This window comes from Protopterus annectens, chromosome 9.part0 (assembly GCF_019279795.1).
Source record: "Protopterus annectens isolate FY-2018-M chromosome 9.part0, PAN1.0, whole genome shotgun sequence".
Lineage (NCBI taxonomy): Eukaryota > Metazoa > Chordata > Ceratodontiformes > Protopteridae > Protopterus > Protopterus annectens.
In genome coordinates this window covers 1,725,326,378-1,725,351,716 of record NC_056743.1, presented here as the reverse complement: position 1 = coordinate 1,725,351,716, position 25,339 = coordinate 1,725,326,378, and positions in this window count along the sequence as shown.

Sequence of the window (25,339 nt, the reverse complement as noted above, 5' to 3'; positions counted from 1 at the left end):
TGCCCCATAGCCCTACTTTCCCCATTAGCAAAAATTATGGAGAGATGTATTCATCAACAATTACTTGATCATCTCCTCCAAAACCACCTACTAGTGGACTGCCAGCATGGCTTTAGACCATTCCATAGTACTACAACAGCACTCCTATCCTTTTCAGACCGCACTAATAAAAACCGTAACAACAACTTACTGTCCTCAGCCCTCTTTATTGACCTCTTTAAGGCATTTGACATGGTGAATCACCAATTATTGTCAGATATCTTAAGGTCTTTCTCATTTGACACCCCAAAATGTCCAGTGGTTTAAGTCCTACTTAGGAAATAGACACCAAGCAGTACTCTGGGACAAAAAACTATCCACGCAACTCCCCATCTCTCTTGGTGTCCTTCAAGGCTCCATTCTGGGACCTCTCCTCTTTACTATTTTCATTAATGATCTGAAAACATCCATTCCACAGGCCACCGGTATACAATACGCCGATGACGCGACATTAATATGTAGCACCTCATCACCTGGAGAGCTTCAAACCAAGACCCAAACAGTATTTAGCTTAGTCGAAAACTGGTTCCATCGATGCTGTCTCCTCCTTAACCCCCAAAAAAACAAATTATTATTGTTCTCTCCCACATCAAAGTCCCCTGCTATTAACTTTACAGTCACATCCAACAATGGGACTAAAATAGCTCCCGACTTGTCCACCAAACTGCTAGGAGTGACTATTGATAACAATCTGAACTTTGACAGACAAATTAACCTAACTATTAGATCTGTTAATAGAAAACTTGGTTTCCTTTATAGACTCAAACCCTTTCTCACAGGTTCAACTAGGTCTACTATCGCCCAAAAACACCTAATCTCCACCCTTCTTTATGCTTCCCTAATCTATACAAACCTCTCCAAAAGCAATATCAGTAAACTGGCAACATCTTATAATAACATAGCCAGATTTGCTACTGGATCCCCATTTAGAACCCATCACTGCCAGAATCTCAAACTATTAAGATGGCTGAAACTGTAAAGTCAGCATTGTATACAGCAACTTACAATCTTTCATAAGATTCTGCATCATACCACTAATACTCCCATTCTCAGCAACCTTATTAGCCAATACAAAAACCTAACAACCCTAAGATCTGCAAATAGGGTACTAGTATCTACCTTAAAATCTAACAACAAGTCTGGGGATTGCCTGTTCACTAACTCTGTTGGTAACACTTGAAACAAGCTTCCAAGTGAACTAACATCCCTCTCATCCACCCCACTGTTTAAAAAGCAACTAAAAATCTTCCTAAAATCACAATGGTTATGCCCTTGCACCAACCCAGACTGACACTATTCATCTCGCCTGACCACCTTTCCCAGCTGATATACCTCCCCACTGTTTTGTTTTTTTCTCTACTAATCTACCAAAAAACACACTTCCTAGAGAACCAATATAAAAAAACAAATAAAAAGAAAATTGTTTCTTGTATTGCATCTATTTTACAAAATGTTTTTAACTATAAATGATTATCAATGATGTTTATATTGTTATGATTTTTTTTATGTCTTGGAGCTTTTCTCCCCAGGCCTCTGCTGAAAATGGACATATATGCAGTCAGACAATCCAGGTCAACAAATGTAAAATAAATAAATAGTGCAATCTCAGAGTTGGTATATTTAGTTAGGGGGGTAGGTTTGAAAGTGTGTGTGTGTGTGTTATTTTTCCCAGGGAAAGAAATTGGTGTTCTGAGCATTCACGCTTTAGTGCGTTCGCTGTTTATGTGTCGACGAAGAGGCGTTCGATTAAATGCCTCTTTGGTGTGATGATATAGACCCTTTTGAAGTAACAAGTCAGTTAGTTAGCTTTTGAAGTTCAAAGTACATGTTAAAGTTAAAACTCCTGATGTGTTTTCATAGAATAAATAACTTGAACTCATACCCAGCCTCAGTGTCTCATTTGAATGCACGAGAAAAGTGACACTAGGTACACACATAGACAGTAGCCTTGCCTTTGACTACCATGTGGCCACAGTGGTGAGAAAATCCTTTTATGTTGCACAACATATAAGTAAGGGCATGAAATATAGGTCCAAAAAGGTCATTATCCCACTATTTCTGAGGAGTGATCAATGCCTGGCTTATAAAACATCTGCAAACCTCACACCTACATATTTGCAAGTCAAAGAGTAGAGAAACACAAGGTCTAGGGACCTGAATTCTGTCGGTGACTTAAATAGAACATGTTGGAGAGACAGAAATTTGTCCCAGAGACTTGCCCATCTTATGGAACAGGCTTCCCATCCATGTGAAGCTGAGTTCATCTATTACCCAGTTTAAGCGCAATCTAGACAAGTAGATGGGGAATAGGAAATTTGCACCAGGCCTGGTACTTATGTTCCTTATAGAGAGAGGTAGCTTATAAATGCCTGCCATTCAATGTCCTTTTTGGATACAGGACATCATTGTTTTTTCTAGAAAACCTAGCTAGGCTTACAAAGCCCCCCGCCCGGTCATAAGCCTAGTAACAGTCTATGAATCTATAAATCTTTGAATGAAAAAGTGTGGCACATACGTGTTCAACACACACACACACACACACACACACACACACACACACACACACACACACACACACACACACACACACATACACACACAGACGCACACATACACCCACACAGTTTACATTTATAATTGTGAGGTAAGGTTTGGCGACCACAGGTCATCGAATTACGGCTGGCCGACCCGTGTTGCTGATCGTTCAGTTTTGTGAGCCCCAGTTCAGCGAATGCACAGTGCATTTCCACATATGAGGTTGGTCTTGTAACTAGAGATCGTGGTACAGTGGGGATTGGGAAATTTACCCTTTTCCCCACTATAGTGTGATCTTGGAGTTGGAATATATAATTTGCAGGGGGGGTGCAGGGGGGCTTGCCCCCCTGCAAAAATGTGTAGTTTAGTGTTGTGCAGTATGCTCATACTGCTGACAACCAGAACTACAGTTACTGTTGTTAAGGTGTGGGGTGAACGGTTGTTGAATTATGCTGATTCAAATTATCAGCATGTTATTTGACATACTGACTTGATTGGTGTTTTGTGTCTCATTATGTTTGTCTGCATTTTGGAAAGTTTTTATTTTGTTCATCAGCCATATGATAGTAAACACACACACACACACACACACACACACACTCACATGCATGCACACACATAGACACACACTTTTACATATATTGCATCCCCTTGAAAAGAAAGATGCTAGTAGTATGCACAGTTTACATTGAAATACATTGATTGTAAATAACTGCAACTATATTAGGTGTACATTGTGTTGCTTTGGTTTATGAATGTATGCAGCCATGCTTTAATATGCTATCTGGAAGCAATTTAAGGATCAAAAAGAATCATATGACATCTACATGCCTTATGTGTTACTTTAAGACACACAGGACTGTATATTACAGCTCTCTCATTGAACTAAATCTCCCATTTATACAAAGAATATATGTAACGGTCTATTCTGTGATATACCATGGTAGATGACAGACATTCAATAGCATGCATACAATTATATGAAATAGTTACACATGTACACAAACAACAATGCAATAAATGATATGCAATAAGAATGGGCAATGATTTGCTGGCAGCTACAAGAGTCAGTCTTTGCTGTCATAGCATATCAAAGTCTTTATATCCAGATGTCATTCTATTCTGCCCACCAAGTCTCTTTACTATACAGTCTCTTATAGATGATGATGATGTCATAGTAGATTCAACAGTCACATCTGGTACATGGTCAACATCATATTCAACAGCATTGTCCATTCCTGTTGATGTCATGACTAAGAAAAGTACATTACAAAAGTAGTTTCCAGGTTTGGCAACTGTATTTGCATAACCACTTACAATAGCTTCTTTTTGCTCCAAAGTGTTTATTCATTAAATTCTGAAATCTCACAATCTCTTTAGGTATGAAGATAGGTAATGACTTAACTAATCTATTGTAGTAGTACTTTTGTCTTTGGTAAGCCTTTCTCCCAGGCTAATTGCACATTAGATAATTTCTCAGGTTGAAGTAGAGTACATGAGTTAGAAAACAGTTGTTACCATGTCCGTGCCAAGCAACAACTGTGAAAGTAAAAGTCATGGGTTGTAATATATCATGTCAGTACTCAAACAGTGCTGAATAACAGCATTGTTTGGAAATGATGATACATTTTTTTCATTTTTTTAACAGATTGTATGACTTGTTCTACCAGACCATTAGAGTGCAGACATCTTTATAAAGAAGTGATATGTTGATTTTCCCAGTTCTATGAAAATGTAAAAAAAAATCTTGAGTGACAGTTGTGGGCCATTCTTAGAAGTGATATAATCAGTCTACTGTGGTATAAAGAAATGGATTTTGTAAGTGTGACGAGTAACTGAGAAGTTATATCTCTCTGTTGGTTACCTTGAATAGTAGTCAATACAGAATGTCATTAAAATTAAAAAAAAAATAATAATTTGATACTTTTTCTCATGGTCTGTCCAGAAAGTCATGGAATGTAGTATCAGTGGTTCATTGGGTCACATGTTTGCCTTGCATGCAAAAGCCTTTGGATTATATTCTCACACCGAGTAGTTGGATTAATTTTCTAATACTGACACTGCAGTGCAGCATAAGGGAAGTGCTGCACTCCTGAGTGTGCCATCCTTTGGATCAGATGTTAAACTGAGGCTGTATCTGTAAAAAACATCCCTAGGTACTTATCAATAAGAGTAGAAGAAGTTCCCTGGTGTCCTGGCCAAATTTCTATTAATCAGTGGTGGTGCTGCGGTAGTGTTGTCACCTCACAGCAAGACGTTGTGCTGTTCAATTCTCAGCTAAAGCGTCTTCTGTGTAGAGACATGTGTGAAGGGGCGTACCTTCGTTGAAGGTTGTGCATCAGAGCTGGCAATTCGGCATGTAAAAATCTTCTGCCAATCATTAGTGGACCAGAGTTCCGCTGTGGTGACCCCTAACCGGGAAAAAACTGAAAGACACAACACAACAAGTATGCATAACATTGAACTCCACCCTGAGGGACCTCCTGCATATCTGCAAAACTAAAGGCACCAGAATTACCCATTCTAAATACTTAAATCATCCCTATGATATAAACAGAACCTGATGAAGAGACAGTTATGTATCCCAGAGACTAATCTTCTCTGTAACAGGCTCCCCATTGATGTGAAGTAGAGTTTCTCTCCAACCTAACCTGGTGGTCTTCTTTGAGAACATCACCAAAACAATGGAGGAGGGCAAAATGGTTCTCACTGCCTACATTGATCTGACCAAGACATTTGACACAATACCCCATTCAGGCATTGTTGACAGACTAAAGAGGTAAGGTATAAACCTTTATGTCTTCCAGTGGATAGCCAGCTGGCTCACAGGCAGGACCTAGGAAGTTAAAATGGGGGAGTACACCTCTACAAAGAGGCGAGTCACCAGGGAGTCCCTTAAGTATTGGTCCTGGGAGTGCAGTTTGACATCTACTTCTCTGAAGTCAAGGCTAACATCAAGAGCCTCTGGCTGACAAAATTTAAAGATGATTGCAAATTAGGTGCAGAGACAGAATCCCCCACTAACCCTAATGTTCTCCAGTAAGGGATGACACAGACAGATAACTGGTGTCAGTCATAGACTAAAACTAAATGTGAAGAAATGCATAATAGTATGCTTCAGGAAGTTATCCACCCCAAGTAACTATTGTATTGGCATCACACCCCTAAGAATCAACCCAGTAGTTATAGCCTTGGGGACACACTTAGATAATAATCTAGCCTTTGACCATCAAATGTTACAGTAGTGAGGAAATCATTCAAAGTTGTTTACCTTATAAAAAAAGGTATGGCATCTTAGTCCAAGGAGGTCATTATTCCACTGTATTTGGCATTTATCAGGCCTATCATTGAGTATAGTGCCCCCTTTGGTATGTACCTAGCCAGGCACATCTAACAATTGGAACATGCACAGATATTCTTCACTATAAGAACACAAGGTGTAAATAATGTGCCCTATGCAGAATGCTTCAACGCCCTATCCCAATTTTCTGTTTCCTACAGGCTATTAAGGGGAAAATGTATGCCTGATATACAAGGCACTGATAGACCCCACCTTGATAGACCTCCTACATATCTATAAAACTAACACCACCAGAATTATCCATTCTAAAGACTTAAACTTTGCCTTGATATAAATAGGACCTGCTGGAGAAACAGGTATTTCTCCCAGACACTACCCCTTTTATGGAACAGGTTCCCCATCCGTGTGAAGCAGAGTTGCTTTCTAGCACAATTCAAGTGTAATTTGGACAACTGGATGGGGAACAAGAAATTCATCCCTGGTTTGGCACCTTTGTTTCTAATGCACACAGGCAGCCTGTAAATGATTCATGTCCATGCTTGTAAATGTTTCATCTCCCAAGCTCCTGCTTACACGTATTAAGGGTACCAGAACATGTTAAGGATTTGGGATGTGTGGCTAGGCTTAAAAAGGTCTTAGTGGTCATTAGACTAGAACACACTAATGAACCTATTAACATTCTAGTAAACAGTTTGTCTCATGAGTGGTCCCTGAATATAGTCATAGCATCACAGATTTTCAGTCTCTGGGGCACCCCCTACTGCTACCTGTTTGCTTCTCTGTATAACATGAAGTTCAGCAGTTTTTATGCCCTGATTCCTCCAGATGGACAGTCATCAATGGATGCTCTCCTGAATGCTTGGCCCCTGAGTCTTTTTTACTCTTGTCCTCTGACTCTTGTGATAATTATCTCTCCTGAATGCTTGGCCCCTGAGTCTTTTTTACTCTTGTCCTCTGACTCTTGTGATAATTATCTCTCCTGAATGCTTGGCCACTGAGTTTTTTTTACTCTTGTGTTCTGACTCTTGTGATAATTATCAGAAGGCAACTCATTGCAGAGTAACTGTCTTCTTCATTTCCTCATACTGGCTCCATCAAGTTTGGCTCCTCTTTCTTTGGCCTCACCTCCTTCATCAACCATGAGTGATAGACTGAGTTCTGTGTCTGATTTCTCATCCTTCGGGATTACACCTCCTGAGTCTTCAATTCCTTAAGCAAACCACATGGTTTCTACAATTCCTGTGGTGACCAGAAATACCAAGCTCTCCAAGAAAGAGTTATACAAATTCTTTCATCCTCTCAGAAACTCTCCACCAAGAACCATTTCCCTCTTTGGGATTCTTACATGGGCTTAAATCCCTTTATTACACAATTAGATGCCATTCTGGACTTCTTGGGTGGTCTTTTTCATTCTGGTCTTAGCTGTTCTGCCATAAAGGCACAACTGGCCACCATTTATAACTTTCATATTGACATGGATAATACCCTCTGGTAGCTATTAAGCTTTCTAAGATGTTTTTAGGTGGCACCTTTTCATTACATCCACCTGTTTGGGGTCTGGTGCCTCCTTGGGAACTTCCTCAGCAACTACAAGATCTAGACCTCCTTTTGAATCATCAGTCATGCTATTTTTGAAATCATTGTGATGGAAAATTCTCTTTTTGATGGCTGTCACTTCAGCCGGAAGGGTGTATAAACTCATGCATTATCCTCTGTTCTTCCATATTTGATTTTTTCATAAGGATATGGTTATCACAAGAACCAACCCTTCCTTTCTGCCAAAGATCACTTTGGAGTATAATGTGAAGCAGCCCACTCACCTGTCAGTGTTGTTTCCAAATTTCAGTAACAAGGGAGAATATTTGGTTCATTGTTTGAATGTTCAAAGAGAACACAGATTCTATATTGACAGAACAAAAGTTTCAGAAAATCTGACCAACTTTTTGTTTGTTTGTTTGTTTGTTTGTTTTACATGTGTTTTACATTTGTTAACCGGGGGTATCTGACTGAGCCAAAAAGGCCCTTTTTCAGCAGAGGCCTGGGGAGAAAAACTCCACATAGAAAAATTACAGATACATTTAGATATGTAGACATGATCAGTATACACACAAATTACAATAGACATGTTTTTACAGTGGTATGCAGCACATCAACAGTTACAGTGGAGAGAGAAAATAAGAAAATATTAATTTAAAAATAAAGGTAATTAATAGATTTGTTGTGTACACCTGAAATTTGGAACATAGGTAGAATACATACAAAGTACACAGGTACAGTACATACATTGTACATTACCCAGTGTTTGTGAGTAAGAGTGAAAAGTATTATCAAGTACTCTAGATTTAGTATGTGTACCTTATCCGCTTTCACTAAATTTTTGTATTCTTTTAAAAGTCAAGACTTGGTAAACCTGTTTCCTAAGTGAGACTTAGAAGTGCAAAACATGAATGAAACTTATAAAAATGATAAAGCACGAAGACCACCTCACAGGAACAGACTACACTTTAATATGAACGCTTTTGTCGGCGTTAAACCATCTGACTTCTTCAGATTAACTGAACATAAAACATCACTTCCTTTTATACAAAAAAAACACTTCCTTTTATACAAAAGCAGTCACATGATCCCTGAATAATGCATTTATTAAAAGCTTTACATTCAATTGAAATAAAATAAAATCCACTACAACACCACAGTACCTTCTTCAATACAATCAGGAATGTTTGTGCAACATAGAGTACATACAATAAATAAAGTGCAGTATGCAAGTTTGGCCATAGCCTGTTCATTTATACAAGTCCTATTAAATACCACTTATTTGTGAATGTCTTCAGATATGAAAATCTGCCTTTAATTTTAGTAAGCTAGAAATGGAGGCCATGTCACTGAGTCAAGGTGGGTGTGTGGCATCACATCTCAGTTGCCACACTAGCTCCTTGTATTCAAGGAACAATGGGGTGGAACCACCCATGCCTGTTTTGTCTCTTTATCATGACTTCATCTAGTACAGATTCTATAAAATGACTAGAGTATCCTCTGTTTAACAACATACTTTTTAAGATTTCCATCTCATTTAGGAACACCCTGTCATCACTGACCATTCTAGCTAATCTCACAGCCTGCCCCTTGACTAGAGATCTTTTTTGATGCCTAGGATGGCAGCTATCAAAATGCAATAGAGCATTAGAATAGGTTGGCTTTCTGTATAACCCTGAGGTAAAAGTCTTGTTCTCTCTATCCTTGCAAATGGTAATGTCCAAAAAGTTGATCATGTCACTTCTAGTAGTCATAGTAAATTGTAGGAACTGTGTACTTGTGTTTAAAAAAGTGAAGAATTGACCTAACTATTCCTCAGAGCTTTCCCAAAATATTAATATATCATCCAGGAAGGACCCATAGAACCTACAGTAATTAAACAGTTCTGATTTAAAGACAATAGTAGTCTCCCACTGAGCCAACACAATATTGGCAAATAGGGGGACACAAGCCGCCCCCATTGCTACACCCATTTTCTGCCTAAACAATTGATTTTCAAAAATAATGAAATTCTTTTTCAAAATAAGTTCCAACGGAGTACTGAACATCAAAATTCTTGAATGACTGAGTTTAGTATTGCTACATAAAAAAATCATAAAACATTGTGGGGATTACTATCAATAAATCTTTGACATTGACTGTAACCAAAATTAAGTGATCTGAATAGTATTCCATTATGTATTTTCTTTAGACAATCCCAACCTAGATCCATAGCCTTTAGCGTCTTTAAGTCTAAATTCCAATGCATGTGTGATGTATCTAAAACCTGCACATTATTTTGAAAAATCAGTTTTCAAGTCTCTTTTAATTCTGTGATTCATAAAACATATTAGGCCACATAATTCTTTAAAATGTCTTATAAATTTTCACTTTTTAATTTTTCCAGATCTTTTGGGTTTCTAATACCATGATGGAAATGGACCCTATTCCTAAATCAAAGTTTGATTAAAGTTAAAGAAATTAGTATTGTTTCAATCTTTGATGTTAGCCAGAAGTGCTCTTCACAGCACCTGCAATGTGCTCCGAATTGACTCATTTTGCAATTCATACAGAGTTACACAGATTGCTAAAATATCTAAGTATGACTGTAAATTCTTTTTTATAAGACCTGTTGCTCCTACTACTATTGGAACTGTCTGGATATCCTTCTTCCACATTGTCCTCATTTCTGCCTGCAAATCCTGGTATTTCATGACTTTGCATCTCTCTGTACATAAGACACTGTAATTACTGGGCATAGAAATTTCAGTGATCAATGCTGCTTTTATCTTCATTTCATGGACTACTATATGTGTTTTTTTCACATCTATTTTTGAACTGTTGGTAATGGGTGATCCCATGTGATATAAACTTCAGCATTTTCTATAATGCTTTGTGGCTCATGTTTCCAATGTTTTTCAGCTGCTTCAGTATTATAATGTTTGCAAAATCCCCAGTGCAACAGTATTGCCACATTATTATGTCTTTCAGTATACTGTCCTGCCATTAATATGTCACAACCAACAAGATGTGTGACTATTTCCAATTCTGTTTTACAAAACCTACATGTGTCTGTTTCTCCCACTTGTTCAATGGATTATGTAAACCACCGTGTATATAGTCCACTATCTTGGGCTGCCAATACTAACCTTTCCTCTTTTGGTTAAAATTCACCTGTCCTTAACCATTTCTGCATTCAGTCCTGATCAATATAAGATTGTTCCAACACTTTCCTGCACTTACAACTATATTAATGCATTTTCCACATTTCTTGCCTTTTCACCTGATGCTTTACCTTATTTGTTTTTTTTTTTTTTTTTTTTTGGCACATTCAGTTGCTGCCTGTTTTTTATGTACTTCTGGTATGATTTCCATTCCCACTTGATACCGATATGCTTCTGCTAAACTAAGCAGGGAAGTTATGTTAGACATTCTCTTCATGTTATAAAACCTTCACTGTGTTTGGGTCTTGTGAGGTCAGTAGATACGTATGCAGTCCTATGATTGCAGATCTATACATGTAATTAATTTCCAGGAGGCCCATACCTCCTTCAGAAAGGGAAATATATAGTCTTGGAATAAAATGATTTTTAATAAAGCATTTGATAAGCATGAAGCATTTTTCTTGTTTTTTCTGTCTAACCAATTCAATACCTTTCAGGGACAGTCAAGCACTCCAAAACTGTAAGTTACATCAGGAATAGCAAATTGGTTTATATCAGAGCTGTTTTCAGTATTAATTTTAGTCTTCTAAAATATTACTTACTATGTTTTATTCACATTTGTTAATGTTTTATTGTTGATCCTTCATCGATTTCCAAATATTTATCCACTCCCTCTTGCTCTACTTCTTTTATATCACAGGCTGATGTTTTCTTGGTGCTACAGCTTTCCTGCTTTAAAGGTTGCTTTTACATATTTATCAAGCCCAAATGACATTCTTATACCATCTGAAAAAGTTTTGAACTCTGGCAGTTGTTTTTTCAGTTTCTCATCTGATGAACTATCCAGTTTTAAATCATCCTAAAAAAGAAGATGAGAAGTCTTTATACCTTGTTGTTTTCTAGGAGCCAAATTGTAGCCAAGACCTAATCTGTTAAGTGAACAGCATTATGGGTTAAGGGCAAGACAAAAGAACAGCGATAACAATGAGTCACCCTGGAATATCCCCCTTTGAAATTGTATTCGTGGAATAATAATTTGTCCTTTATCATGGCACAACTGCAAAGTGGTTTGCCACTGTTTCATGGTCACTGTAATGTAATCAATCAGTGTAAGGTGTACATTTGTAAGCACTCTTTTATCCATGAATGTGGGATAATGTCAAATGCCTTTTTGTAGTCTATCCATGCCATACTTAGATGTTTCCCCTTTTTATAGCTCACCTTTATAACTTTATGTAACAACAAATTATCTTTTGTTCCATAAGACTTTCTTTCATTACTCTTTTGTTCTATTGCCATTATTAAGTTTTCTTATAAATGACAATAAACTCTGTCAGCATCAATTCCATTGAATAGTTTATATATCATCTAAAGGCAAGTTGTTGGTCTATAGTTTTTAGGACAGCTTGCAGGTTCACTCTTAAGGAGGAGTATTGTTTTTCCTGTTATTAACCAGGTTGGCATCTGTTTGGGGTGGGCATAAAAATAGTTCTTACTCGTGGCAAAATTTTCATGTAAAGATGTTAATACTTTTAGCCAGAAGTTAGGCTCTGCATCTGGGCCTGGTGATTTACACTTAGGAGCTTTTCTTAACTTTGTTTTAATTTCTTTGACTGTTACTTCATTACATTTCATATCCTGCACATTTGAATTTCTAACTCTTTCTTTTATTTCTTCTATCCATTCAAAATCTTTGTTATGTTCCACAGGATCTTCATAGATATTTCTCCAAAATGTATCGACTTCTTTTTTTGGTGGTGTTTCAGTTCCTTTTGCCTTTTTTCCAAATTCTCTATAAAACTTTTTGGGTTATGAATACATTGCTTATTGTGTACTTTTCCTTTATGTTTATCTGCATATCCTCAACATTTTTTTTTCTGCCTGTGCTGATATTTTAACGTATTTGTGATAGTGCACAATCTGATCTGTTCTGGTACTGCACATTGCTTTAACACATCGATTTTTCTGAGTAGTTTTGTTGATCTGCTCCCTCTTCTGTACTCTTCTAACACTGACACTTCTTGTCTTAATTGCTTTATAGTTTTCTCTATGTGATACGTCCATGATGGCATTTGATTTCTCCCCTTCCTTTTCTTTACTGCCCTGTGTTTTTGTGGTAAGACTTTATGTTATTAATTTAGCTGCATACTAATATATCCTATTTACTTCTGTTATATCATACAAATTTCTGTGAATAATCTCAATTACTGTGTTCATTTGTTTTATCCAACTTCTAGCTTTTTGGGTTTTATTGATTTTCTGCAGTCCATTTCTTTCATTGATCTTACTATATTTGTCCATCTCTGTTAAATCAAGCAACTCTTCTCTTTAGATCATTTTCTTCTAAACTAAGCTCACATTCTTTGTTCTCCATTTCCTGCAACTATTCTACAGAAAGTTCCAGAGCATCGTCCTGTGCCACATTCTCTTCACTTTCATCCTTTGTCATCCATTGCTCTTTCATATGAGAACTCACTGGCCTATCACTCCACAACATTGATTGCATCAGAGTTGCCATAGTTTTCTGTTCCTTCTCTTGCTGTGCAACTCCAAGTGAACTTTTGTACTGGTTTCCTGTGGAAGGCTCCAAAGTATCTTCATATAGCAACTGATCATATGTTTCCAGCTCCACTGGTTTCTTCTTAATTTGGGGATCCATTGCTCTATCCTGCTGTGGTGTTATCAGAGTTAGATTTTCTACACTAAATCCTTCACTTCATAGGTAATTTCAGTTTCTATTTCTTTAATCCATCCATTGCTAGTCCTCTTTTCTGTTTTTCCTCTTTGTTTTCTTACTTTTATTATTGTAAAATGTTCCATTTCTGGATGCCTTTGCCTGTATTTCTCTTCAAATATCTTTGGTGCTGCTATTTTTGTATTAATTAGTTTTGTTTTCTCCTTTGCATAAACATAGCACCATATTAAATCACTTTTTCTTTCCCGTATCTGTATTTCTTCTTCAGATGTCTCCTGCTCCTTTTGTTTCTCCTTACTCGGGGACTCTTTGTTCCATTATGCTGTGATGTAACCTGTGTTAGTCTTTCTACACTAAATCCTTCACTTCACAGGTATTCCACAACTTTAGCGTCTATTTGTTTTTAACTTTTACTTTACTAATCTTTTCTTCTACTTTCCCTCTTTGTGATCTTATTTTTTGTATTGTGAAATTGTCTTTACTGTATTTCTCTTTAAAAATCTTTGGGGCTGCTTTTTTGTATTGATTAATTTTGCTTTCTGCTTTGCATAAATATTGCACCATATCAGATCTCTCTTTCTTTCCCATGTCCATATTTTTTTACACCTTTCAAAAATCTCTAGATTTTGCTCTTTATATTTTTGCTCTTCCTCAGTCGCTTCTTTTTCCAAACAGCCCAAGGTTTCTTGGTCTATATAATGTTTTTCATAAATGTGTTGTATTAATGAACACAAATTTGCATTTGAAGCTTTTGAAACTTTTTCTTGTGCAAGTATTTTTGTTTCCTCTAATTCATCTCTTAAGCTTTTTGTGTATCTTCTGTCCAGAATTTATGGGCTTCTTGCATAATAGTAACAATACATAATTTATTTTGTATCCTCAATGGTCCACACTGTCACCTTTATGGCTCTATTTTGGCCTTTCATTTTTTAGATTTTTGTGGACTACTATTTTATTGTACAACAGGGAGACCATCCTCCCTCTCTGCCTGGTCTACCCCATTGTAGGAATGTTTCCGTATGTTAAGGATTCTATACTGTCATTTTTGTTAGTCCTGGCACCAGTAATCCTACCAGAATTGAACAATTTTTATCCTAAGACTTGTGCACACAGCTATTTTTTTTTTTTAACCTACTTCTGTCCATGATATATGATATATAAAATACAGTCTATATATCAGTGTCATCTTTGTGTGATTTTGTAAAAAACAGGATCCACCTTATGAAGGTAGTCACCAGGACATGAGGATGAATTCAGTTCCAGCAATACTACTCTCCTTTATTTGCTGATTTTGCCATTTCTACATTCAGATCCCTTATGGCTGGCATTACATATCCTATATAGCACAAGCCATACCAGTTTGGTGGTAGACATGTGTATGCTCTGTTTCCACACACATAAAAACTGTTCTTTAAAGCATAGTTAGAGTTCCAACCCTGCTGTTCCAGAAGCAACATGAAGAAAATACCAAAGTCTTAATTCTTTCTGAGTGTCTTCAGTCAAATTAGACACAGCAAAAACTGTTAACCCTGAATATTATCCTTCCCTATCTCTATATGCTTTAGTGGTAAAATTACATTAACTATTCTATGTTTTCTATCTTATGAACTGGTGCCTTGTTCTACCATGATGCCTCTTTCTTACAACAAATGAAACCTTTCCCTGCTGTCCACAGATTTAAATATTGGGTGTTATTAAGGATCTAGGACTCTCCATAGAACACACATTTCACCGAAATGTAAACCACTGAACATATTTTCACGAAAGTGCATTTATCGAAAATGCACTTTCGCAAAAAAAAAACAAAATATTAAAAAATAATAGACTGTGCCCCCACATACCCCCTACTTTAATATTCTCACTCCGAGATTGCACTATAATGGGGAAAAGGGAATATTCCCTTATCCCCACTGTACCGCGATCTAAGCAACAATTTTAGTTGTACAATCTACATCATATATTGATGTACAACTAAACGTACATGCAAACAACTGTTTGCTCACTTACCTTCTGGCGAAAGTGCATTTTCGATAAAATGCACTTTCGTGAATTTGAGCTCACCCATTTATGTTTCAGTGAAACGTGTTCAGTGGAGAGTCCTAGATCCATTATTAACATTAATTTGTTCAAACATTGTACTGTTTAGCCCATTTCCTTTCACATTATATAACCTATCAAGCACAATGGCTATTTCCTGAAGACTAAATGAAATTGACACTAGAGGGATACCTTTTCCTGCCACTGGAACATGAGCACAAATCCAGCATTGAGACAAATTAAAAGTAAGTGAATAGGTGAACTGAAGCTTGGTGATTGTATTGTAAGGTGGATAACAGTCCTCTCATTTTAGCACTTCCCTTTTTACTAGGTGACGCTCTGTAAACAGAACTTGAAATTGAAAGTCAACTTGTGATACTTGATATTGTGATGTCACTGCTCTACATGAATATACATACCTGCATCTACCTTATCTACTTGTATTACTCCTAAAGAAAATATCCCTTCAGATATTTGAGACAAATTTACATAAATTCGGTTGGCATACTGTTTGTCTACTAAAAAGTCTGTAAGATTAACAGCATTCCATGTAAACAGCATGTTGTTATATACCATTGATAGTCCACTATATTTAAATAAACATTGAAAAAACAATAAGCTGAGGGTTTCATTGACTGGCACATACACTTTTTCACAGTCACTTGCAATATTCAGCTCTAATTCTTCTTCTTGTAATCCAGTTGCCATAATAGATGAACAGACCACCCCAGACCTTGCAAAATAGGCAATCAAGCCAAGCAAGAATACTAGAGTGAGCCCTACATTCCTTGGTCCCAAGTTACTGCTGGGGTATTGGAAAGGCTACCTTAAAGTCCCATTGCCTTTTCCTGTGTCTCCTGTACACTTAGGCCTTCTAACCCCTCACCCTTCCCCATCTCCTGTGCAAGGCTGGATGATTGATGACAAAATGTTTGGATTTTAAAAAAAAAATGCTGGCAGATAATTCAAAAATCCAAAGGTTGCAATGAGTTCTGTGTCACAATCTGCAAAGTACAAAAAAGCAGTATCACTTTCTTGAGTTTACATCTGTATCGTTAACAAGCTTTAGTTGATCAACATGCACACTTTTAAATTGTCTGTCCCTGTGACTTTTATCACTTCTCTTGATTTGATAGACCAGAGACCCCACCTGCTTGACTATAGTGTACGGTCCTTCCCAGTTTGAAGCGAAACAGCTCCCAAACACAAATTGTTTCAGCATAACTTGTTGACACTGCCTTAGCTGTGCAATGTCAACTGGGTCTCCTAGCAACTTGTACAACCTGCCTGTATGGAATAAGCTCATGTTGTTAATGGATTCCTGCAAAGTCTGTAACCAGGCCTGGTGATGCATTATAGTGAAATAAAATGACTGTGACCTCAGAGATTGGTCAAAGGGAAACCAATGACATTTTCATTCCTGTCATTAACATAAAAGGTGAGACTCCTGATTTGACTTTGGGTGATGCTTTATTCCTGGCAAAATAGCTAGCAAATGAATGACCCAATTAGGTCCCCTCTCTATACAAGCTTTAACAAGTCTTTCCTTAATGGTTTTATTCACTCTTTCCACCATTCCATTAGACTGTGGGTGGTATGGAATGTGAAACATCTTCCTTCATAACCTGACTTGTGAATTTAGTACCATTATCAGATTTAATTATTTCAGGCCATCCCCAATCTAAAAAAAATATATTTCATAATGCAGATGCTGTAGTTTTTTCTGTTATGTCCTTGGTGGGAATAGACTTCATCCACTTGGTAGAAGTATCCACTACTACCAACAAGTAGCAGTACCCCCTTTGCTAGGGGGAGAGGTCCTGCAAAATCCATCTGTATGCTGTATCATGCTCTCTCTGAAACTGACACTCTTTGTAACTGAGGTTTCTTTAATGTAGGGTTTGTTTGCAGATGTATTATGCATTCCTCCTGTGTTTCCTTACACATCTTTTTTTTTAGCTGAGGATTCCATAACTTATGCTTCATAATAGGCTAAATTATCTGGAAGCCTAAATGGCCCAGTAGCTGATGGTTGTACTTAACTGCTCAGCCAATGATTTTGGTATGTAGAAGAAAAGTGCCCCTTGCTCTGTTTTGTACATATGCAACTTTACTCCGGGAAATGGAATAGCAACCTTACATCGTGCTAGTTGATCAGCATTTCAGTGCATTTTTTGGATCTTCACCAAATCTGCTTCAACTATTGAACTCTCTTGGCTCACCTCTGTGATACCTCCTACTTTGTTCTCCTCACACTGCTCTGCTCTGAATATAGAGGAACTCTCTGTTTGGCAGCCTTTTTTTGCTGCTGCATCAGCTATGGAATTTCCAAGAAAACGAAGATTACTTTATCTTGCTTGATGTGTCTTCCCCTTGCAAATACTCCATTTATTTGTCTTTTTCCTACCCTAAATTAATTAATTATTTCAGAACTTCTGCATGCTGTTGAGATTTACCTTTACTGTGTACAAATTCCCTTCTGCCCCAAATTTCCAAATAAATGGTGAGGACTGTTATTACATAAGAACTTGTCACTAATAATGTACAACTGACTTACTGTCTTCATACTGTTTTATAGAATATAAAACAGATTCCAACTCAGCTCACTGGGCTGACAGATACCCAGGAAGCTTGATTGTATAGGTCACTGGTTTTGCAGTGTTTGTATAAACTGCAAATCCTGTGTAGTATGTGGCTTCTTCATAAAATCTTGACCCATCTACGTACCCACGTTTGCCCTCTACACTTAACTGATCTGAAAAAAGTAAATTTGGAATTCTGTCCATGTGTTCCTTACAAATATGAGGCGTCCCCTCATACAGCAATGTTGAGACAATAGTATTGTTCCAACCTCTGTTGAAATATTCTTCCATTCTAAAGCTATAATACATTTAGAAATTGTAACCTGGCTCACAGTTCTAAGAGTGCATGAATAAAGTAGGGTCTTGACTGTGTGATGTGGTGTCTGCACTATTATTGCAGAGAACTGTGTGATGAATTCTGACTGTTGAATTCCCCAATATAAGCTAACAAAGTCTTTGCACAAGGGTAATAACCCTTTTCCACTGATGATAACATTTTACTGAAAAACATAATAGCTCTTAGCTTAGTCTGGATACCTTGTTGTAAGCTATGTGGATATTTCTGCAACAGGACTACAGATATGCTATCATGTTTCAGTGTTTCCACTGCCTTCTTTCCCTCTTCTGATCCTACTACAGTTGCACTACTGGGCAACTTTGCATCAACCATTTTATACAAAGGGTTTGGCAAGACAGCATAGTCTTCTATAAATTCCCTGTTATTATTCATAATTCTAAAAACTTCTGCAAATCTTGAATTGTGGTAGGTAATAGCATGCTCAAAATAGAGTGCATCTTTCATTGCATGTGGTTCAAAACTGGGTTTATACAGTCACCCCCAGGAATTTGACTGTCTCTTGCTTTAACTGCATTTTACAAGCATTGATATTAAACCCATCATTTTATAAAACTAGCAAAATGTCATGTATCTGTAAGTGCTCCTTTTCCGTTTCTGTCTATATCAGGATATTATCTATGTATTGTAACACTATATTATCATAATTCAATGGTCTCAGTGCCTGTGGCAATGTCTAATGAAACAGTATTGGAGAATTTACAAAGCCCATTGGTAAGCATGTCTTCAAATACCAAGTATCCTCAAAGGTGAAAGCAAAACATTTTTGTGAGGATTTGGCTAAAGCTATAGCAAAACAAATTCATTTGTAAATCAATAAATGGAAACCATTTACCCTGTGGATCTAACCTGATAACAATTTTAGGTGTACTAGGCACCACGTGTGCTGCTGGGGTGGTGTACTTATTTACTAGCCTCAAGTCTAATACTAATTTGTAACTACCATCCTTTTTCTTCACTGGCCGCATGGGTAAATTTGATGGTCTTGACCCTTTAATTATAATGACTTTTTTTCCTAATCTGTAATGCATTTATGGATATCCTCCACTGCCTTTCTGGGAATAGGGTACTGTTTCTGATAGGGTGGGAACCTGTCTGTAAATTCCTCTACCCTTACTTTGGCATTGGTAATCAGGCCACAGTCTGTTTTCCTTTAGCTGATAACTCTGAAAGCTCTTGCATTAAATCCTGGACCTCAGCTGTGCAATCTACTGCAAACAGCTTTTTGTACATCTCTTCTGTCTGCACCACTGTACATATTACAGCATATTTATTTCTCCACAATATTTTGTTATTAAAATCTAAAACAACAACTAATCCTGACATAATATCCATTCCCAAAATGGTAGCATCACACTGAGGATGCAACAATAATTTTGCCGTTATCTTTCTTCCAGGCTGGTTAGCTTTATTCAAAAAAATTAATTTCCAAAGGCTTGCTGCTGACTTCAGTTATGTTTGACCCTTCAAATCCTGATAGCATTAGAACTTTACCTGGGTCCTCTGGCAGAAGTCTGTTTGTAACTGAAATGGAAGCCCCTGTATCAGTTAATACATTGTTGCATAATTCCTTTCCCATAAATAATGAAATGCATGGTCTGCTATCTTCACCTTCTTTAAATGAAGTTAGATACACCCACTAATTTGGTGCCAGGCTTTCACAGCCCTCATAAATGTTCTGAAAATTGTTTGCTGTAGCACTAGCAATCACACTGACTTGAGCTACAGCAAACTTCTGGTCATCACTCTGCCTGGAACCTTGTGCATCATTTACATCATTTACACTGCCATTCACTGCACCAGACTGAACTGTGCAACGCTAGTAGTACCTCCTGTGATCTGCTTCCTCACCAGTGCAATATTTTCATTCCCTTCAGAAAGCAATAAATCTCTGTGAACATCAGACTATCATTTGAATCAGAAATCATACTGATGCTAGAAGCTAAAGGAACTATTGGTACTGTACCTGTCTCAGATCTGAAACTTTTCAGACAAGGATACAATGAATTATATTGTGAATAATGAGGCGGTCTCTCAGTGATTTTACTCACTGCAACACAATTTGACCTTTTAGCTTGCCTGTTCTTACTGGAAATGGCTCAGAATGGTTCATTGACACCAGCTTCAGCACACTTGTTTTTCCACTCTCAGTATTTAGGACATTGCATTTTTAAATGCCCTAACTTTTCACAAAAAAAATTAGCAGCAGATTTGTTTTCTGCTGTGGCTGCACCTGCACCTGCACCTCTGGTATTCTGCCTAACAGCTGCAATTTCTGTCTCTATAGAAAAAAAAATATTACTTACATCTGATACTTGTAAAATCTGCTTTTGTGTAATAACTAAGGGGTAATTCAATAAAGCCTACACAAAGCAATCTGCAATGTAGGCATAGTGGCACAGCTCCAACAAGGAACATGGCCACCGAGTGATCCAATAAGCAGGGCAGAGGGGTGTGCATGACTGTGCAGACAAGGGAGTGTCTGTAGAATGCAAATCACCTCATATGCTGATAAAATCCATGCAAATGAGGGTGATTTGCAATCCAATAAGCAGAAAGGCATCCGTGTAGGTGCTGTGTTGATGTAAGAAATGTACGCGGATAGAAACAGTGTACCAGACTGTACAATTTAAACAGGGGTTGTAAAAGCCCCAAAAAAGGGTGGATAATGCACTGTAGGCATGCAAATGTCTAAAACTATGGCCAGTGATTCCAAAACTCAGTGTAAATCATTAAAAAATATTACTTTTTAAATACATATATTATATTTAAGCAGCGCATAGCGATGCACAAACATGCTGTTATGCAAAAAAAAATAAAAATAAATAAAAAGTTTAAAAACTGAAAATTAGGCATTTGCAAAAACATTGCATTATAGTGCCCAGCATGCAGAGTCATACAATGGCAGGTTTCAGTCGTTGCTAAGGAGGCAAGCCCTGGAGTAGTGAAGTATCCAAGGTATACTCAGGTGTATGTAAATCAGCTAGGGTTATTGAATAGTAAAAAGGGTCATCGTGTCCGCAGGTACAACCCATGGTAGGCTAGAATTATGTTGGTGTTAGCAGAATAGGTAGCTGACATCAAAAGGGAGTGTGTCACTTTATGTTTAAGTGGATTGGAACTCAGCGATGCCTGTTTGTGCTCAGCCAAGCACAGCTAAGCAGGGGTGTCTGTCCAATGCTGCTGAGCTGAGTTCAGCACTGCACCACATGTTTAAGCTGGTTTAAGCTGAGCTGAGCATGCCTGTGCATAGGGATGTGTCCAGACTGCTGAGCTCTGTTTATACTAGCACCGCATGTTTGCACGGTGTGCCGCATTGCTTAGCAGTGAAAAAAATTAAAATAAATAAATAAATAAATAAAAGGAAATAGCCTGGGAAAGCCAATCAAGTATAAATGATTGATAAGCTCTGTTCCACTGACACTGGCCCATTCAAACCCCTCAATGATAGACCTGGCAGGTGGAATGCATCATAGTCAGCCAATCACACCCGCTGTATCTGCATCACACTAGTGTAAAGTATGCAAACACCCTTCAATCTGATTTTTTCACAAACTCCCACCATTGGAGTACACACTTGGGAATTTTAATCAACAGAATGATAGGGGCTGCTGCTGCTCTGCTACATCTGTATGTGCTAGAGGCTGAGGTCAGTGATGATTCTGATGCTGACAATAGGCCCAGACTGAGAAGGAGAAGAGTTTTCAGGCCCAGGGTAACCTTCCACGAGCTGCATGACCTGGAGATTGTAGACTGCTACAGGGTGGACAGAGACATACTACAAGAAGTTACCGAGCTCTCCCGGCCTCACCTCAGAGCCAGAGCCAACAGAGGGGAACCCGTCCCAGTGGAAACAAAGGTATGTTTAGCCTTAAGAATACTAGCTATAGGTACTTTTCATATACCTACTGGGGACATTATGGGTTTCTCACAGACATACATATCTGGGGTACTCCACCAGTTCCTGGATGCCATGCAAACACATGCCACTGAGCACATTTATTTACCCCGTACCCCTGAAGAGAGGACCAGCAATGTGCATCTCTTCCACCATATAGCATACTACAAGAGTACTGGGTGCCATAGACTACACTCATGTGCACATCAAAGCACCACCCAATGAGGAGGATAAAGTCTTTGTCAACCACAAGGGGTACCACTCCATCAACTGCCAGGTCATGTGCAATGCCCAGGGCATTATCATGAATGTGTGTACTGGCAGCCCTGGCAGTTATTATGACTCCCACATCTGGCATGCATCACAGCTGTACCAGACATTTGCCAGGGGGCATCCCATATGGCCATCTACTGGAGGATACTGGCTATGGACTGGAACCATGGATGATGACACCCATCAGGAATGCACACTCACCTACTGAAGAACGTCATAATGAGGCACATGCACAAACTAGAAACATCATAGAGCATGTGCTTTGTCTGCTCAAGTCATGGTTCCGCTGCCTTGATGTATCTGGTGGAGCCCTGCTGTACTCTTCAGCCACGTGCTCAAGACATTCACAGTATGTGCTATGCTATACAATACGATCCTGCAGAAACAGCTGTGGCAGGAACATCACAGGGAAGGGACACACAGCCCTCCACCAGTACCAAGGTCCCCACAGCCACAGGGGGACTTGGAGGAGGAACCCGCTGAGCCTCTCCCTGTAGGCAGATGCAGGTGTTCCCAGTACACCCTGCCCTTGGCAAAGAGGCAATGCATAGCACATGCATTGACAATCTACAGTCCTAGGGACTGACACTTCAATCCAACTCACATACATAGTAAAAAGAATGCTAGCCACACCACACAACCTTTACCTTATCATGTACTAGCTGTGTAGTGCGTGCATCCGACAGAGTCAGCCCTGAAGCACTGTTCTCTCAACTGCTGCAGGCACAAGGTAAGTCACTCTTCTTTACAAGATATTAATGAGGTAGTAGACTGTGGTAGCATATGTATGGACCTGCCACATGTGTGCAAGGGAATAGAGGGAATTACAAACAGCAGGGTCACAGGACAGATGCTTGACTGTCAATGCTAGAGTCTTCTATCCCGCACCCATGTTTTCATACAAGTGCAGTAACAGTATGTATGCAAGGTAATATCAGCAGACCACACAATCCCTTGGCTGTCCCAATCTACCTGATGATGTGTCCCATTTCCCCATTATGCAGGGGTCAATGTGCTATGCATGTCTGTGGTTGATAGTGTTAGGAAGTAAACTGCACTGTCTGGTGGCTGTCGTCACTTAGTGGACTAAGTATATTACCATGGTTGATGGGATACATGATTCGAGACTGGCTGCACCTACTGTTTTGCATGTGAGCTATACCTATGGTAGGAGTTCTACAGACTATCCATATGTCACTATTTGTTACTGCAAGAAAGGTGGACAAAGCCAAAGTCAGTGAAGGGACAGGGGGCCACAGATATGGACAGTGCACAGCTTTGAGTAACATAGATGGTGGCATGTTGTAACAAGTCAGTGTAGTACCAGCATATAAAAGCTGTCATGTAAATGTGTCAGCACTTACAAGTCAGTTGTGGGCACCACCCATACCCCACAAATGTACAGAGTTTCACAAAATGTCCACATTTCTGCCTCATGTATCTGTTCTGTTTGTCATAACATTGCAGTTTTCTGGCAAACTATTAGCAAATCAGTAAAGGTTGCTGTGAGAAAATAATGTCAGACAGTTGAGATGCAGACTTCATATCCATCAGAAAATGCATGCTAATACAAAACCATTCTACCAACTGCCTAAGTTTTTAAGAGCAATATCAAAATCTTGTCCCTATGTTTGGGCCTGTGAACCACCGTTATATATGGCCCTGTCCAGATTTCTGGCTCTAAGAGTTTGAGAGGTAAGGGCAACATATAGCCTTATAATAACAGTACAGCACAAACTGTCTGAGGACCAGAGCAGACATATGGGGCAAAATGCTGGACAACCTGCAAAACAGGTACAGTCAGAGGTGTGAAGTCTGTAACCCTATGTGTGGTGTTACATCTCTTACCCCAGTCACAGCATGCCTATAAGTCCATAACCCTATGTGTGGTGTTACATCTCTTAACCCAGTCACAGCATGCCTACAACTACATAGAGCAGCAACTGTGGACAAAGCCAGGAACTGGAACAGGGCAGGACAAAGGCCCACATATAAGGGAAAGGAGGAACTACTGGCCAGACAAATGTCGAAAGTGCAGAATAGAACAGTTCATGCAGTAGCATGGGTTCCCTGCAGTGTATGGAGTCAGTAACCCAAATATCTGTCACTGTTTCCTCATATCAATCTATATTGATCTGCCACTGACATACCAAGAAATTACAGTGCTATGTAAAATGTACCAGACATATTATGCAAAACTCTGTGCAGTCCAATACACTCTGTACACACCCTAGATATGAGTCAGATATTATGGACAGCACACAGCCAGGAAATCCCTCAGGCATTATATCAAGGAAGTGCAGCACTATTTAATCAGGTTCAGCAGCCAATTGGCTGCAGCACACAAAATCCTGGACTGGAGTATGGGTAGGTCTGGCCTGGAGTCCCATTGTAAGTACTGATGGTCATACTGGGCATGGTCCTACACCTAGCTAAATTCAGCCCATGTCTGCACCCACATCTGACTATAGAACTGTGATGTCCATATATCTCTGTGCATACAGACAGCTATGTATACCTAACTGTCTCTCCCTATCCACATCGGACATGATTACCCTTATCTACCTGTATGTAGCACATATAAGATATATCTGGATCTGTTGAGTTTATATAGCTACATATATATTTACAGTGCCTGCAGATGTCATCCACCTGAGTAGTAGATTCTAACTACAAAAATATATAAGCTCTGTGGTGCATGTGATACGTATGTAGCACTATAGTATGTACAACTAGACAGATAGAAGTTCTACTCTCAACAAAGGCAGTTCATGAGTGTGTGTGCATGCATGTGTGTGTGTGCGCGTGTGTGTGTGCGTGTGTGTGTGTGTGTGTGTGTGTGTATCCCCTTGCAGCAGTTTGACTATGCTAGGGCCAACAGCTGTCCCACTGTGCAGGTCGCAGTCCATGTTTGACTAGGTGTATCCTGTGAAAATAACTAAAAC